The 17887-nt window shown below is 38.9% G+C and overlaps 1 protein-coding gene across 8 annotated transcripts in view; it reads right to left on the reverse strand.

The window, feature by feature from the left end:
* The window catches only part of ENOX1 (ecto-NOX disulfide-thiol exchanger 1), a 361163-nt gene that overhangs the window by 279203 nt on the left and 64073 nt on the right, over positions 1-17887 (reverse strand). For 7 of the 8 annotated variants that reach the window (XM_062566981.1, XM_062566979.1, XM_062566984.1 and 4 more), the window contains exon 2: positions 10761-10834. The gene's annotated coding sequence lies outside the window, so the exon portion shown is untranslated. Of the gene's footprint in view, positions 1-10760; positions 10835-11363; positions 11387-17887 lie in introns of those variants that run through there. The other variant, XM_062566982.1, reaches the window with a different exon arrangement.

A 17887-nucleotide genomic window follows, 5' to 3' on the forward strand; every position in this document is an offset into this window, starting at 1 on the left:
GGAATTTAATGCCAAGTGAAAAACAGTAGGTAAGCATGAAAACTGAAGTAATTTATCACTGTTATCTTTTCAACAGATAAGCATTTCTCTGTTTGAACAAATACACAGTACACGAAAACAAAAATGTCTAATAGCAGAGCTTCTATAGCTTCTATGCACTGAAATTTCAGAAAACTTTCAGCATAAAGGTTTTGGTGCGCAAAGAGTAAAATTAATTTTGCTTCCAAATGACAAACAAATGAATAACTCCATGCTAAACATGATTTTAAGTACTTTATACTAGACAGGTTTGTATTTTTCAGTGTTTCAGAAAGCAGGAGATGCACTTAAATTATTAATTTCTTATCATATAAAGCTAAAAAAAGCCCAAACAATTCAATAGAAAACCAATTCACTTGATGAATATTAGTTGTTTTTAACCTAGATTCCTACTTACAAACCCAACATTGATTCTGAAACAGCCTGATTTCTTTCCATCTCATACATCATTATCAATGACTCTTCAGACCTTCAGCTACTCTTCTGCAGCCTCACTGTCTTGTATCTATGCTGTCCGCAGCACCTGTATGACCAGTCTGGGTTTCCTTTTTGATCACGTTGAGGATTAATCGGTCAAAATTTAGCAAACGGTTCTATAGATGGTGCATGCCCCGTGCTAACTGCTATGGCTCAGCAGGGTAAACAAGAATAAAGAGCTACACAGTCCTTTTTCCTCCCCTCACTGTGTATCAGGAAAACATACAGTCACAAATGAAATACAAAATCCCTCTATCATGAATAACAAGAAGTAGGAAAAAAGTTTTGTTGTGTTTGTACTGATCAGACAACGTATAAGATTCTAAAATATACTTGGATTTTTTTAAAAAACCTGATAAAGAGGATGGGAATCTAAGAAGCATTAGTATTAGAGGAAACAAATGATTATGTGAGTTTTCCTGTGTTTTCCTCTTCTGCATTATTAATTAAAGGAAGCCATATATCTATCATATTTTGGTACTAGTGTCAGATTTGACTGTTGATACACTGATACAACAATTACTGAAATGTAAAAAAAAGGTCTAAGTAGTACTAGAGTTTATAGCAAATAAAAGACACTGTTTGTACCAAATACCTATGTGAACCTTCCAAATTTGCAGAAATATAGAAAGGTCTGATTAATCTTTTGCCTGCCATTGCTAGTGGCTATTGGAGGAAAAGGGAAATGGGTTCACTTAAGGGTAAAGGCAAGCACAGAGAATAAAGGAAAAGAATTGGAACAGACAGTCTATCTGAGAAAGAAAAAGCCAAAAGAAAGGATCCTAGAGGATCTTCACTGGTGTTGAACCTTCAAAGAAGAGAAGGAACTTAGAGAGGAGCAAAGGAGATGCTTCTGGAGAAAGGATAGATTTTACAATGCGAAAGAAGCCTCAGGAATTTCTACGAGGAAAAGGGTAGAATACAGGTACAAAAGCAGCTACGCAGAAGTTAAAATAGTGAGAGGAAAGAGAAGCTGCAGAAATGCACAGTGACTCTCCTTTATGTTTCTGTGTCACAAAAGCAATGAGGAAAGTCAGTTTACTTAAGAAAAAAATAAAGATCTAGTCCAGGCTAAGAGCCCTTGCTCATCTCATATGGCATTTCACAGTAAAAGCTTCTATTTTGTCATGCCCCCCCCCCCAAAAAAAAAAAAAAATACAGAGTGCTAGTATTCAAGCTTTAGGGTAGAAGTTCATCATTGAACAGTACTGTTCCTTTTCTAGTCCTTTTAAGACATCTCGACCAAACATTTTTCTGGCACGCTTTAAATTCTTCCAGGATTCATGATCACACTCTGGAACAAGTAGGATGCAAGAAACTCATTCAAGGGGCTGGAGACAGTGTCCTCTGCTTCTTGAGATATTCACTGCATAGAAGTGTGGCAAAGTATATATATGTCCATGGACGATGCTCTTCTGTCCTTCAGGGAAAGACTTTTAGAAGTTTTTGGCTTACTATGACACTGTCCTGCCCACCTGAACAGGCAAAGCATGGAGCAATCCCAAACCAGTCTGCCAAGAGGCTACAGCAGTGCCATAAGGAAACCCTCACCAAAGAGCAATCACAGAATGACAGATAGATAGATGGATCTGTACCTGGGCAATATCTACACTAGAAGCAAGAAGCTCTCAGCAGTTTTTTTCCCTTTTAGATTTTGAATACAGATAATGCAAAAAATAATGTCTGCTGAACTGGAGGCAAGGAGAACTGCAAGAAAGATGATGATTCGGTATAATGAGGTTACAAACTAATTTAAAACACAGACAACAATATATCTGCAGTGGAAGAAAGTTATATAATCACTTTGTCAATTGCCTTCATCAAATACAAAGAAATTTAGTCCTTACCAAGAGAATGTACTGCAGTAAATCCCCTTGCTGATTTAGCACAGTAGTGTTTACCTTTCTCTATAAGCCATCAGAGAAACAATTGTATATTGTGTAAATACAGTGGGGACATGGATTAATTTCAAACCTATCACATAATCTGATGAGATTTCCCATGAGATCTCCTTACAGTTTGCAGCACTGTGAGCCATTATTTCCATATTTATTGGAAAGAACGTCTGAGCCAAGGTAAGGCACAATATTCCCACTGAGAGTTTTCATAATGAGAATGAAACCAACTTTTATCATTACTGTATATATTGAGGATCTTTCTGGCATTCTCAGTGTATACCCCCCAAAACATTTAATTCTACAGTGATATCATCTGGGGCCTCCTGAAGGAGCCTCCTAAATTTCAACCTAGATTCCCCACTAAATACACTGAACACAACTCAGATTTCATCTGCATTTATATAAGCTTAATGCAATTCTATCACTTCTAATAGATTAGCTCCCGGATTTGTGACATGGCAGAAGTAACTCAAGGTCATTTTAAGATACAATTCATTAAGGAGACAGGCCTTAATAATAAGGAACTGTGATGTTTATTACCATAGCCTAGAAGATGAACAAGTTTTATTTTTTTCTCTTACAATTAAATTCACTCACTCAAAACAGGCACTTACATTACGTAAGTCGGTGAAGCTCTGTTATGGAGTTATTTATCTATTTTCAACGAAGCCATCAGTGTTCCCACATGATGGTTATTACCAGATGTGGACAGATCTCTTTGTGCTTCACTATGGTGGTGGCACTGCTGGCATCTTTGCACGTATCGAATACTTGACTTGGTTATAATATTTTTTTAGATTTCCAAGACATTCTCCCACAATCTTTTACCTATTATTTCTGTTTTATTTTTGTAAGTAAACTTTCTCCATTTTTAGTTGGCATATTTCTTTTACTCGATGCTTGTAACACTGCAGTTTCTCACCACAGAAACAACTGCTTGGTCACTACAGTTTATGTCACTGAATGAATCAAGTAGGAAAATCACAGCAATGATAAAAAAAAAATACATCTAAACAAACGCAGTAATAATTTGGAACAACTGGGAAAAGAATTCAATTGAATACAATGATTAATTTCAGTTTTCAGAATTGCAGGATTTCTTTTTTGACTTTTTATATTTCTCTGTTGGTGGTAGCAACTGAGTAAAATCTAGTAAATTGGGTTTTAGCAAGCCCATATCATACCCAGCACCACATTTCGCAATGAGATTGTTTATAGCTTCAAAACCATCTCTGCCAAAATTTTCACGGGAAGCTGAGGCACGGCAGACTTCTCCCGAAGGGCATGCTGAGCTCCGACTTGTCCACTTAATTAGCACTTAACCATTCTACCCAAAAAGGCTGAACACGCGGCTGTCTGCAAAGAGCTTGCCATTGCCCAGCAGCTTAAAATATTATGTGTCTCTCTATCTAGCTCCATTTTCCTGACAGAAATAACCGTAGGCCAGAAATCTCTTCAGCTGGACTATTGCTCCCTGCCCATGTCGATGCTACAGCAATGCCTGTTTTATGGGTCAAGGTTGATTCTCATTCAGGACTCTGCTAAGCTTCAGGGGAAAAACCTTAGAAAAGAAAAATGATAGTCTTTCACAATCCAGTGCAGAGTTTTGTCATAACACATGCAGGATAACTGCATTTTTATTTAAATAACATATTTCTGTATTTAACAAGAATGTAGATAAGAACATTTTAGATCTCAACTAACTTAAAAATTTCTTACATATTTCTTATTTAACCTGATAGCTACTGGATACACACAGCTACAGAGCTAAAAGATGTCATTCCCAGGTGATTCTAACTTTAGAAATAAAAAAATCAATCATATTTACCATATTACCTAAGTGTTTTAAAGCTTTATAGTTTTATCACATTCTTCATGGAAACATAACCTCAACTTTATTTCTTAAATAATTTAATTGATGTTGGTTTAGAAGCAGCCACTTGCATCACTATCACAGGAGACATCTCCTGGGGATTAAACTTCAGCATACACACTCACAAAAATGAAGCACCTCTTTTATAGCCCTACTAATTAAATGTAATTAATTTACTAGTGGCCTGGAATTACCGGTATTAAAAAAAAGAATAATAAAATCCTACAGTGTTTTTGCTTTATATGAGATAAACACTACAACCATGCTTTCCTTTTAGGGAAAACACAGAGGAAATAATATTAAGTGACAGTGAAGTTCTTCGCAGCAGGTCGACTGAGAGTGTCAGGATTCATTAGCATGTGTGTGACTGGTAAATAATTGAATTAATTTTTGGTTGAGTGACATATTTAGAAAACTACGAAGCACCTTATTTTGTGAATTTAATCAACCTTTGCTCTTCCTCAGATAGTTCAGCATACGTCTGCAATATTAAGTTAGAATTGACTCTCTACTGTGCAGCCGTGGCAAACACCAGCAGTTTTCAAACTTTCAGAACCATCTACTGTTTTAAATGTTGGCCTTAAGCAAGGAGTTCAACATAAACAAAACACAGCGTAATTACAATGAAAAAGAAAAACAAGAAAAAAACCAAAAACTTGAAGAGGAGTCTTTTTGAACTAAAGTTTTAGCCAGTTTTATGTTGAAATCTCATTCTTTATTGTCTCTAAATACAAGTATAGTAAGATGATTTCTCTGGAAACTTTGAAAAATAGCTCCTTTTGAAAACCAGTCAGTTGTCCTATGCTTCTTTGCTATATACTGTTAGCCCAATAAAATCACATTACCAAAGTAAAAATTGCAATGAATATGGAGCTTTCTGCCATGGCTTCTGAAAGAGGCTATTTTTAAGGCCAGAAAAAGAACTACTTCGAAGTTCAGCATTGTTGGGAAATAAATCACAATTCTCAGCCAAAGTGAATTGATTATTAATTTATTTTTCATCAGCTGTCTTCTGACCTCAGCATAGTTCCTCTTCATTTTAGCAAGACACTATTTAAGCAATGATTTCATAATGAAAATGACAATATTCAGGTAAAGCAATTAGCTTTGCTGTATAAAATTATAGATGTCAATACACACATTTGCAAAAAAAAAGGGTTGTTACTGTTCAATTTCATATTTTAAATATGAAAACAAATTGCATGTGGATTACTGGCAGCTACAGCTTGGGCTCTGACACTTAACTGTTTGTTATTAATATGCAAAGCAATTAATGTAATTATAAATATGGAAAAAATACCAACACTATTTATTTAGTTACTAGGAGGTAAAATACTTTGTCAGCTGTAATACAATACAAATTGCTGCAAAGTGTTTAGTACAATTATAGCATGCATATATTCAAAGCATTACAGTTTAAATTCTAGGGCTGTCCTCCTGGGATCAATTTATGATACTCTATGTTCAGTACCTTGTCTTTACAAAATATTGTTACTTAGTTCCTATGTTGCTACATTTGGCTACCACACACTTTTGTGTGTGAAAGATTACAGAACCAACCATTGCATACTGAATAGCAATGCACGTTGCGCGGTGACACTGGGACGAGAAGCCGGGTGCTCTATCACCACCTATGCAGAAAATACAACATCTGGGTGTGCACTTGCCTACCCAATCCTGCAACAGCTTCCTCAAACGAACAAAGTAAAAAGGCATGAGAGAATCAATAGCAGATCACATCCACTTCTTCACTGTCTGCATTGGTTTCCCGACTTCTCATACTAAAAAAAAAAATCAGAAAACAAACAAACAAACAAACAAAAAAAACCCACTCACACACACTCTTTAACTTGTTTGAACTTTTACTGTCTTCATAATATGCATGTACCATGAGTAGTGACATGCAAAAGCTTTGTAATGAGGATTTGGGACGTGCCAAGAAATAAATCTTGCAGGTGACAGCCAGTTAGGTGAGTTCTGTAGGGTGAACAACGCCCATTCACACCCTTAGGGCACTCTCTCTTTATTAACTACCCCAAAGACATTAAGCAATATAAGCAGAAAGACTGTCTTCATTTGGAATTAGATTTGCATTTGGAATTGCTGGTATTATAATGGTAACCAGTATTAAATAAGACTATTTCTAAGCTCCTTATCAGTGCTTTAATTTTTAAGTCTGACAGCTGTGTAACAGGTTACTGACATCCTCGGTTCATAACACAGCGTGTTACTTGGAAGCATAGGGGATATTCAGCAAAGTGACTCAGTCGCAATTGCTGCAGTGAATTGGGAGGAGACAGGGCTTCCAGATTCCCCTCTACCAAAGGGTCGCACTGGTAATCACCGACCGTACGCACGCGCTGCTAAGGGAGATGAGCAGGGACAGCACCAAGCCCGTTCAGAAAAGGCGAATGCTTCAACGTGCAGCTTTGCACAACTTTGATAAATAGAAGGGACGGCATTGCAGAGATGCACATCACCACGTACAGCACGCTGCCTAGGCAAGGAAGCACAGGGCAAATTAAAAAGATACTGGGAACTTCTAAAAGCTGACACCTTCTCTAACTAAACCAAATTGCTCTTGTCCAGAGGTATTGGCTAATGCAGAGCCTTGCTTTGTTTCCCAGCTGCTCCAGGGGTCTGATCCAAAGCTCACTGAAAGTAGCACAATCTTTTTTGGACAAAGCCTGAAGTAAGAATAAGAATGGACAAAACATCTGCATGCAGCCCTTACAGATGAGGGCTGGCTGGGGGCCGTCCAGCCCTAGGTTTTTTTTTGCTGGAGCCAGCTCAAGGCTGCTCTCATCTCCTCCCTGCAAGCCACGGCCCCGAGGAGCATGCACATCAGTTACTGCCCGCTGTTTCATCCATATCCCCCTCTCTCACCTGAACGGAGCTCCCTCGCTCAGATACTCCAGTAAGGAGCTGTTTAAGGAAGCAGTTGTTCATGCTTGGCACTGGCCGGTGGAGCTTGCAACCTCTCTGCCCAGAAAAATAAAAGGGAGGAAACAGCCAGCCGGTACCTCCAGAGGCGCCTTGCGAGCGGCACACCCCTGCAGGATGCCCAGCTGCCTTCCTTGCTGCTGCGTGCGGACTCATCACGGCACGGGTGACCCAGCCAGGGGCCTGGAGGGGACAACCTCAGCGCCGCGGGAGGTCAGCTACCGCCGGGGGCCTCTGCCTCCGAGCGCTGACCCATTACACGAGAGCAGCGCCCGCGCAGCAGCGCCCAAGAGCCCCGGCCTCTCCCCTGGCCCTGCGCCGGGTACCACCGGGCAGCGGCTCCAAGCACTTCCCAGCCAGCTGCGCTTGCGTGCCAGGATACGGCACGGGAGGGAGGCTCCGGTGTTTTGCCACGCGAACGGACGAGGCGCGAGCCTGACGGTTAAACTTCCCGGCTTCCGCCTGTTTGCCACAATTTGACATCAGTTCCTGCATTTAGTGTTTCAGATTCGCGTGTAGTGAGGAAATGGATTGGAACGGGCCAGTTATTTCTCCAGGGTTTTAGAACACGAACTTTGCCGCTCTTCTGTTGTTTTGCATAGGCTGCCGCAGATGGAGGACAGACAGCTGTCTGCCAGCGTTTAAAGAGGACCAGATTTTTTATTTAGAATTTTTAGCTGATTAGCACTCCCAGTCACACAATCAGCCAGGCCAATTCTTCCCTCAGTAACAAGTGCATATATGAATGAGCAAGAAACAGCGCTGCCTATACAGGATTCACACGCACAGAGACGTCTGCAAAGCATTAAGACTGCCTCAGCGATTAGCTTTGGAGAGAAAGGCGCCAGCTTCCTCTAACTTGACGTGCAGAGCTCCAGAACTCCCTTAACCTTCAGCAAAAGAGAGCTTATTTATTAAAATGGAAGGAAAATAAAGTTGTCCAGTAGCCATGTCAGCTAACATCAACCAGGGCAATTTACTATTTCTGAGCCCTTCCAATCCAAACATCTGAGGGGAGCTGCAGAATTGGTGCATCTTCTTGCTAAGTCAGCCATGATCTTTCCTGGCCTGACGGCTGCCAATTTAGACTTACCTCATGTTCCCCAGCTTCCTCCTGCTAGAGTTACAGTCATTCCCTGCCGTCATACCTCATCTTTCACAAAAGTTTCCACACCTTCCAGGCTCGTCACAAAAACCCTGCCAGCATAAGCCAAAGCCAGCTTGACACGACAGATGTTTTTCCTCTCTGAGGCTCATATATGCCACAAAGATTGCAGTTCGTCACCCATGCTTTTCAGATGTTGCTCAGCATGCTCGAGCAGGATAGCACTTTTGCAAACAGGACAGCACTGCTGCTTTCTTCTTCTTCCCCCCCTCCTCCTTTCAAAGCACAAGCTTGTTTCAGGCAAGCCCGCTTGAGGTTAACTTCACAATTAATGCTCAGTGAGCTGTTTCGTGTTGTGTTCAAAAATTGTACAGGTATGTTGTCTTTTCCTGGGGTCTCTGGAATTTCCAGAGAAGGAAGCGACCTCTCCCCCTTGGCATCCTCAGAGCTGCAGCCTGAATACTTCAGGGCTTAAAGACTTCTTCCTTATGCAGAAGGGTGGTGTCATTGGGTGGTGCCTGCAAGACTGTGTACGCACAAGCAGAAGTTCCCAAGAACAACAGAAAGTAAACTACGCCATAGAAGTCATACAGTGCTTACTGCTCTCCTCTTACCGTATGACATCTTGGGAAAATTTCACGAAGAAAACAACTGCAGGCTACGACAGGCATTGGGAAGTGCCCTGAGGAAAGCAGGGAAACCACCTCCCCATGGGAGAAGGCACTGATGGAGGCAGGGGGGAGGTCAGACAGCTGTTTCCCTCCCAGCCTGGGATTCGTAGTCACAGGTGAACCTAGGCCACCTGCCCTACTAACAGCAACAGCTTCCTGCTCAAAATAAGCAGATTCACACATTTGTTCTTCAGTTGGATTCAGACATTAGCTATAACACAGATGTTCGCAGGGCACAAAGGGGACACCCAGCAGGGCTGGCTGCAAAAGAAAATTTACAGGAATGACAGCAACTTTCCTTTTACAGCAGGCTCCCCAGAGAGGTGGTAAAAAGGGAAGCTCATTCTGCTATGATTTTTTTTGTGAAGCTCCTCCTTGTGTAAGATCCCCCCTACTGCCAACCTCCAGGGATTCAAAATGAACTAGAAGAGGAGAGGGAAAACCAAAAGACATAAGAAAGCAAAATAAAGGAGCAAAAGAGAAAACAAAGTAGAACAAATGAGATAGAAGAAACACATCACAAAGAGGGAATGGACGAAAAGGAGAGAAGTAAAGGCACATCATCAGATTTGATAAATATGAAGCAAACAACCAGAAACATTTCTGAGATCTGCAAACAGCCTGAAAGCACCGTTAGACATAGGATCCTCTAATAGGCACAGACCTAGAAATGCATTAGTAGGACTGTTATACATGAAGTGATCCAGGCAGGTACCTGACTGTATAGGAAATGAAGGCAACGGTCCTTCTGCAGTTTCTGTTAAACATCTTGGGACCTACAGGTGAAATACACCACAGAAAAATCTTGCATTCTAGTTCTCACAAAGCAACCAACTTACTGCCAAATCCTCTCTTTCTGTAGGTGTCCCCTATGCCAAGAACCAGCCCTAGATTTTACTGTGTAAGAACATTTCAGTCTCCACCACTATAAATCTCTCCTGAGTTTCTCACGCAGATCAAATTAAGTTCAATCATCACATCCACCCATTTGAGTAACCTGCTCCTCTGTAGCATGAAAATGCAAAGATTATCTAGTTCAGTAAATTCTTCAGAAAGAATAAAACCTTCTAAATCTTTTCTTGTTTCCCTTTCCCCATTGGTACTAGCTCAGCAGCATTTCAAGCATTTGATAAGGTGTGATCTGACTTTTAAAAAACAAATCACCTAAAAATTGCTGTCTTACATGCGAGAATGTATTTCTGAAAGTGGTTGCATATTTTCTCCAAGTGAGATACCAGCTTCACTGAAATACTCGAGAAAATTTCCAGGAACTTTGGGGTGCCCAAGTTTTCAGCCTTCATGTCCCTTTTTTCCCAGTACCTACTCACACTCATATCTTCATTTCCTTTAGCAAATCAAATGAAACACTCAGGAAAAGTGAATTAAAGCATAGCCTTAAATACGAGAGCATCAAGAATAGAGCTATTTCTTCATTTGATTCACAGACTTTGCCTTCAAAACTTCTTACTTTCTCATAGAGACTCATCTTTTTGTTCAGTCTGAAGTTAAATTTGTAGGTTTGGCTACACATTTCTCTCTGAGTAACGATGAGCATCATACACTACCCAATTTCTGCCATACAAATACCACATGTGCTATTGAAAATTCAGCCCACAAAGATCTATCATACTGTCCCATTCACGGCAGCTGAGATTTATCAAAAGCTTTAAGAAGTTCCACATTAAACTGTCAACAAAACTTACACACACTCCAAATCATCTAACAAAAAATATGAATTTATCCAATGCACATACCTATTTATTGTAGATACTTTCCAAGTTTTGAGAAGCACATAACCAAGAATTGCTTCAGGTTCAGAGTCAAAGATCTGCAAAGGAGATAATATATTTTTTTAAAAGTCACTAAAAGTAAATGGCTTAAGCACATAAAAGAAAAGGAAAGGGAAAAAAAATCACCATGCAAAATTACTATTTGGAAATGAGTTTACAAGCTAGTCCTTCCACAACTGTACATCACACAGGACATGCTGTAGGTGATAAAAGTGATGAACTGGTATGATAATTTACAGGATATTAGATCTAAGATATATATAAAATATTGTATAGCTTCTTAGGCAACTTTCACATAGGAATTCAAAATTAGTACAAAACTGCTTCTGAAAAACACATCATAATTCTGAATAGCAATTTTGCTACAACCATCCATAATGAAAGAACAAAACCAACATATTAAATATGCAAAACTGCCAGTGGCATAGCACAAAATAAAAATGTATTAGGAAACCTCAAAAACCCACTACATACATCCAAGCAATATTCTGGTTCTAACGTGCAGCAAAACAGTGGCATGAATAAGGAAACTACATGAAAAATCAAGGACATCATTACATGCATTACCTCTTCACTATCCAAAAATGCTAAACATGGCAGTTCTGCTACAGATGTGAAAATCTAGGTGCACATTTTCTGTAAACATATATGCAATATCTAATCACAATTAGTCCTAGAGTCTATAAATTTTCCTTTCTGACATAGTGACACAAGAAATAATAAATCAGGTGCTTAAGATTTTTTTTTTAAGAGGAAAATACATCTAAAAAAAAAGCAAGAGGCTCAGCAAAATGCTGGAAGACATAAAGGAGGAAGAAGGAATTAAAAATAGCTCATATATCAGAATGCACTTCGTCTGGTCCATGACCTGTACAATCACTTCTGAGAGGACCACATCAACTTCTGACCATTATGTGTAGATGCTATATCAAGTCTTTCTAAGCCATAAGCCATATTTGAATCCTGCAGCAGGAAATGCTGTTTCACACAGTGCTGTCAGATAGCTACAGTTCTTTAAAAAAAAAAAAAAAAAAAAAAAAAAAAAAAAAAAAAAAAGATTCCCCACAATTTTCCCTGAGCTTTTGCCACAGCTGCATCACTGATGCCCACAGTGTGATTTCTGGTGCAGGCAAACTGAATTATCCCAGCAGAGTTAGATGAGTCAGTTACAAAGCAGCCTACATGCACTATGCATCCACAGTCACCTGGCTGGGAGCACCTATGGGCTCCAGCTGCAGAGCAGGCGTTTTCTCCTCCAAAGGCTGGGGCCCACCCAACCCAAGGAGCCCTAGACTCCCTCTGCTCCTTTCAGTGAGCAGGTAATTTTCAAGCAGAGAGACAAAATATAAATATCAGCATGGATAATTATTTTACTGCTCTTCTTTTTTCTTTTCATTAGATAACCAGACAGAAAGACAAATCTTCTCTTTCTGAGAAGCAGAAGAAATTTTGATCCAGTGACTGCATGAGAGATTTTGCCAATTCTTCTTACAAAAGCAGCAGTTCGTTGATTTGTAGCTGCTGACTACTTTCCTGTGTAAGAACAACTACAGAAATCCCTCATTGGTCTTCTCTACATAGTTTCAGGCAATCTGTATAAACATGGCAATTTTCAGGATTATTTATTCTATATAGTGTGTTGCCATTTCAGCTGTTGATGGCAACTGCAGACAAGCCAGGCTCAGAAGTTCAGTTTCCACCACAGAAAGGCATGAAAAATACTGCTGCATCTCTGCCCTTTGCATCCCCTCTTCCTCAAAAGAGATTTCCATGATAAGGAATACAGAAATCACAAAGAGAACGTCATTAAACTAAATGTGAAAATCAGCCATTTATCACCTCTAAAACCAGCAGGTGCTATTTACTAGATAATGCTGATAGGAAACAACCGCAAAATCAGAGGGTGGCCTAAGCTTACCCTTTATTTTCTATAGTACTCTCTCACATTTTTCTGCTTTTCCTTCTCCATCAGTTATTATCACAACATTTATTTCTCCACACACATTCATCCTCTGCATTCTCCCGACTTACTCATCCCTCTCATCTCTTACACTCTTTTATGGCTACATGATTATAGTTTTCCTTGCAAGATCTCTACAGCTGACCACAAGCACTCATGCTACCACAACTTAGCAGGAGTTACCACTTGTCAGCTGAACCATATTAACCACCTAGATGTAGGCAATTCCCCCATCGCAAGCATCTTAAGTGATGAGTAGCAGATTCCAGGGGCTGATCTTTAGTTTAAAGTTGTCAAATCTGTTGCAAAAGTAACTTTCAAAACATGAATGGGGTGTAAAATTCTACTGACGTGATAATGCCAGAAACAATATTGCTGAAAGATACATCTGAAGGGATTATTAACCTGAGGATTTCTTATATTTATAGAGACACATTATGAATTATTGCATGACTGAGACAGTTGCATGACATCAAGTTTGCAAGAAAAGATAAAGACAGTTTTATGTAAGTATACGCTGTGCCTAATTTCAGCAGCTTCGTTTTAGAAGTGACCACCTGTAGGAGCATTCCAAAAAGCTCATGGAACTGTTAGAAGAGGCCATGGAAAAGTATTTAATTGTAGCCCTCTTCTTCTGTCTATCACTTTTACAAACACATCATGCCCTCTGCAGTTATCCCATATTCGGCAAACACCAAAAGAAACCCCCAAACCTTCCCCCGGTTATTAACTTCTGCTTCACTTACCAATGCTGACAAAGTCAAGGACAAAGGCACGGATTTAACAGATTGCTCGGTGTAAAGACACAATGTCATTCACAAAAAAAATTCATCAAATGCCCCTGTCAGTAAGCCTTACAAAGTGCAGCTTAATGAACGTATGCAAATTGCTATAATATATAAAATGTCTGATACCACTTCAACAAGTAATGTGCTTATGAAGAAATCTATAGAGAATGGTAAGATACATCAATCTAATTTGTCTTTGAAATAAAGTGATTTGGTTTCCACAAGATAATTTCAATCTCTTTTTTTAATGCCTTGTGGCATGACAGCAATACATTACATACAATGAACCTCTGCTTTAGACCTTAGAAGATGTGATTATTCAATAGAAAAAGCATTCAGCAACAGACAAACTGGAAGCACACTGGTACACTTCAATATTTTCCCTCAATGTTTTGACACATTGGCATTTATAAAAAATTGTTATTTCCAAGCCTTGCTGCATTTAAACAACCTCTATTTTTTTTGCAGTTGCTTGATGTAAGGTTGAAGCCAGAGTGTAAGGCAGGCTAATATTTACAGCATGCAGAACTGCTCAGACCTGAGAGCACATCAGAAAACAACATATATCCAGGATGATGACTACTGTTGCTGTTTTCAACATTATTGATCTAGACATCGGATCATTTTCTTTTCATCACGATCACAGAAAAAAATGGCTTCTGATTTAAAAGGATTTCTTTTAACAGACGAAAAAACACTCCAAATTTTCTAGAGTTTTGTTTGTTCTTGAAAATTGAAAGGTTTTTTTTACCTTTTTTTTTAAAGAAATTTTCAGTGTTTTGGAAAAGAAGATAAAAAAAGACAAACAAACAACTGTCCTATCCTTTATGACTTTAAGGAAAAATAAATAGAACTTATCTAAATTTTTACTTTGAAGAAAACACACGACATAGTAATCTCATCAGAAACTAGTAGGTGCAGTTTCTCAATCTTGGCTTCAAATATTTAGGCTTTGGTAGGTGTGGAAGAGAAAAAGCAGCATGGCATACTCTTTATTTCCTTTAAAGACATTTCCTCTTTGTCAGAAGGAGCCTAGGCATATCTGGTCAAGTCTTGCAGAGAGATGGATTAGACCACCGTCTGCAAATTATTATTCTTATTTTTATTAAGTACAGGCACTATTTACCCTTTTGAAGAAAAGTCTCCAGACTATCATGTGTATTAACATTAAAAAGATTCTCTTTTATAGAGAAACTATAACTGAAAGTTGAACTAAACTACGAATGCCAGTTTATTATTTTATCCCAGATTGTCTGCTTACTCGCATGTATATAAGTTGAGCTGGGAGTCAAAGAGGAAGAGGAAAAGCAGTTTGTTGGGGGAGGTGTTGTTTGTTTTACATTTTTTGACCACCTTCTTACACTTCCCGAACTTGCAGTCACCCAGAGACTACAGATAGAGAACACAAATTATCTGGTGTCTTCATCTTCTTTTCAGTCTATTTCTCTAGAGTCTGTGATGAACAAGGTCCAGGGTAGAGTTTGCCAGTTCTTTTACATACTGCTTATTAGCCTAAAAACGTCCAGCTGGAAGATGTCCATCACATTCTACAGAATTCAAGTTTCCATAGGAAATAAAAGGAACTCCAGTGCTGGGACTGTAAAAGGAAAATAAACAAATGCTCTCTAAGTAATGTTTTATTGGGTTCTTCTTTGTTAGCTTATGCTAGAAGCAAAGTCCATGATGCGAGTACGATGAGAGTGCTAGTTGATACTACATTTCCCCCTCCCCAAAATAATTGTCTAATAAATAAACAATTTCACCTCTTTTCTTTTATCATCCATTACACGTTCCACATTACTATAAAAGTAATTACTATTACTATCACAGATAGAGACAAGTTTTACTCACTGCCTAAGGCAATATGACTAAATTGGACAGGATTCAGTGTAGGATTTTTAAACTTCTGAATCACAGGATAACAGTTTCTGCATTAAGAATTAACTGAACTACAAAATAGAAAGTCCATATTGAAGCACAGTGTCAGAAATCTATTGTGATCTCCTTGTTTTAAAGGCATTAAATTTTAAAAACCCTCCCATTCTGTTACACTGAATATTCAGTGTGTGTCAGATCCAGTGGAAATGGGTTTTATTTCTTTGCAACAAATATGTATTAGAGAGACTGTAATATTGTTTCTAGAATTGAGTTTGTATCACTCACAAATAAGGGGTGATACCTTTAGCAATCTGGTATCACTCTTAGCTGTCAGGTACCAATATTTAATAAGTCAGGCTGTTCTCATTTTTACATTCTTTTTTTGTCTTCATACTTGCAAGATGGTGGGTTTTTTGACTTCCTTTTGTAGTCAGGCAAAGACAGAAATCTGGGAATAAATGAACGTGCCAAGGATTTCTTTATTATACCTCATTTTTCAAAATTACCCTTTCAGTTTCTATCATTACCATCTCTATTTTAAATTTATTCTTTTTAACATATATCTGTAAGTAAAAAATGTCCCCTTTTGACGGTACATCAAGGCCATCAGGTTCATGGTTGGTTTAACTAATAAAGGCAAATTAAGGATGCTCTATCTCACACCTCTTCTCCTATTTCCTGAACCCATACAAAATTATACTAATTATATCAAGTAAAATTAAACATTCTAACTTTTCTCCTAAAGAAGGAGAAAAATATTATTCATGGAAGTCAATCTTCTTAGAGTTCATCTAAGATGCAACATTGAATAAATTGCACAAAAAATGGCCTTTCACACAGATTTCAGCTTCAGTCTAACAAAACACTTTCAATAAAATATAATAGCCTGCATATCATCATTGATAAAATTACATTCATGGTGTGCAATGGAGTGTGCTATATGATAATGCCATAAAACCTATTTAACCTATTGGTTTTTTGGGTTTTGTCTTGTTTTTTTTTTTTTTTTTTATTATTATTATTATTATTATTCCATTGGCGAAATCTGTGTTTAAAACCTGGGTGCATGCTTTAACAAAACAGGCAGGGAGTAGAGCCAACCAGTGTGTACCCAGTCCTATATCCTTTACCCATTAGCAGATTCCTGCCACCCCTTGCAGTGAAGGTATTCACCCGTTGCTGTTACAGAAGAACTAACTGCACTGGACAGCAGCTTAATCAATAACAGCAAATGGACCAGGGACTATCCTGGCAGTGAAGTAGATTAGAAAGTGAAATCCTTTATTTGATTATCTTCTTGGCAAGTTGGTACAAAGCAATATTCCCTGTTGAAAAAGAAAAATTAGGAGGTTTATAAAAATGCAGACCTTTTTCTACTCAAAGAAAGCTAATTTCTAATGGCAGAAAAGGCCTTGTTTCCCTGACTTGGTTCTCCAAGTGATGTATGGGAAAATGAGAGAAAGCTCTCACTGCTCTCTAAAGTATGTCTCAAAGGCAGTGACAAGGTGCAAAGAAGCCCAACCTGAAATACTTTTCTGGAAGTACAAACTACTGAGCAACTTCACCGTGGCAGACACTTCCGAAGGGAAACAGTCCTCACCTGCACACACAGGCAGAGGAGCTGCACAACTCAACCGCCGCCGGTAGTTTGCTAGTGCAGGGTCTAACCTGCCTTGCTGCTTCTTTAAAGAGGGTCTGAGATACACAGAGCAAGTACAAACTGAAGGTTGGAATACAAACTCAGTAGGGAAATACATATGGAAAAGAGCTATGCTGCACTGCTCATCCCAGTGAAAGACTGGGTGAGCAGCTGAATGCAATAGACTCAATAAATCTCTAAAAACCCTCCCCCTCTTTAACTACTGTGACAACTGCTGCAAAAGAACCATTTAAATAATAACAAGGACCTTAAAAAGCTGAACCTAGTTCATATCTTTTGGGCTTTAGTCCTGTGAGGATGACACAGGTAAGTTCAGCATGTCCGTGACATTTGGATTCTTAAATAACGCTCAGCACAACAGTATCAGAATATTATAATACCTCATACCTGCATAAAAGGCGGAACCATTCCAAATTAGCCACCAGTGAAGTCCAGCCTCAGAAATTACAGGCGGGTCAAAAAATCCGTAGAAGAAATGAGAGGACCATCATGTTCTCCTTGCAGTAGATACTCATGATAACAGGTAGCAGCTGTGTTTTCTCATATTATTTCTAGCATTATAGAAAAGAAAGGCCAACATCTCTTTTTTCAGCTGCAGCTACATCAGATGGAGCTGTGAAGGGGAGTAGGATCAAGAAACGAGAAAGATGAGGTCTAGGAAGCTTTTTAAGCAATCAGCAGTCAGCCTACTGCTGAAAGCAGAGGAGAGGCACCAAGATGTCACCCTCTCAAAAGTCAGAAATAATGAGGAACAGCTCACCAAGGGAAGGGTTATTAGCAGATAGGATAGTGGAAGAATTTGCTC

The sequence above is a fragment of the Rhea pennata genome, chromosome 1 (assembly GCF_028389875.1).
Source record: "Rhea pennata isolate bPtePen1 chromosome 1, bPtePen1.pri, whole genome shotgun sequence".
Taxonomy (NCBI): Eukaryota; Metazoa; Chordata; class Aves; order Rheiformes; family Rheidae; genus Rhea; species Rhea pennata.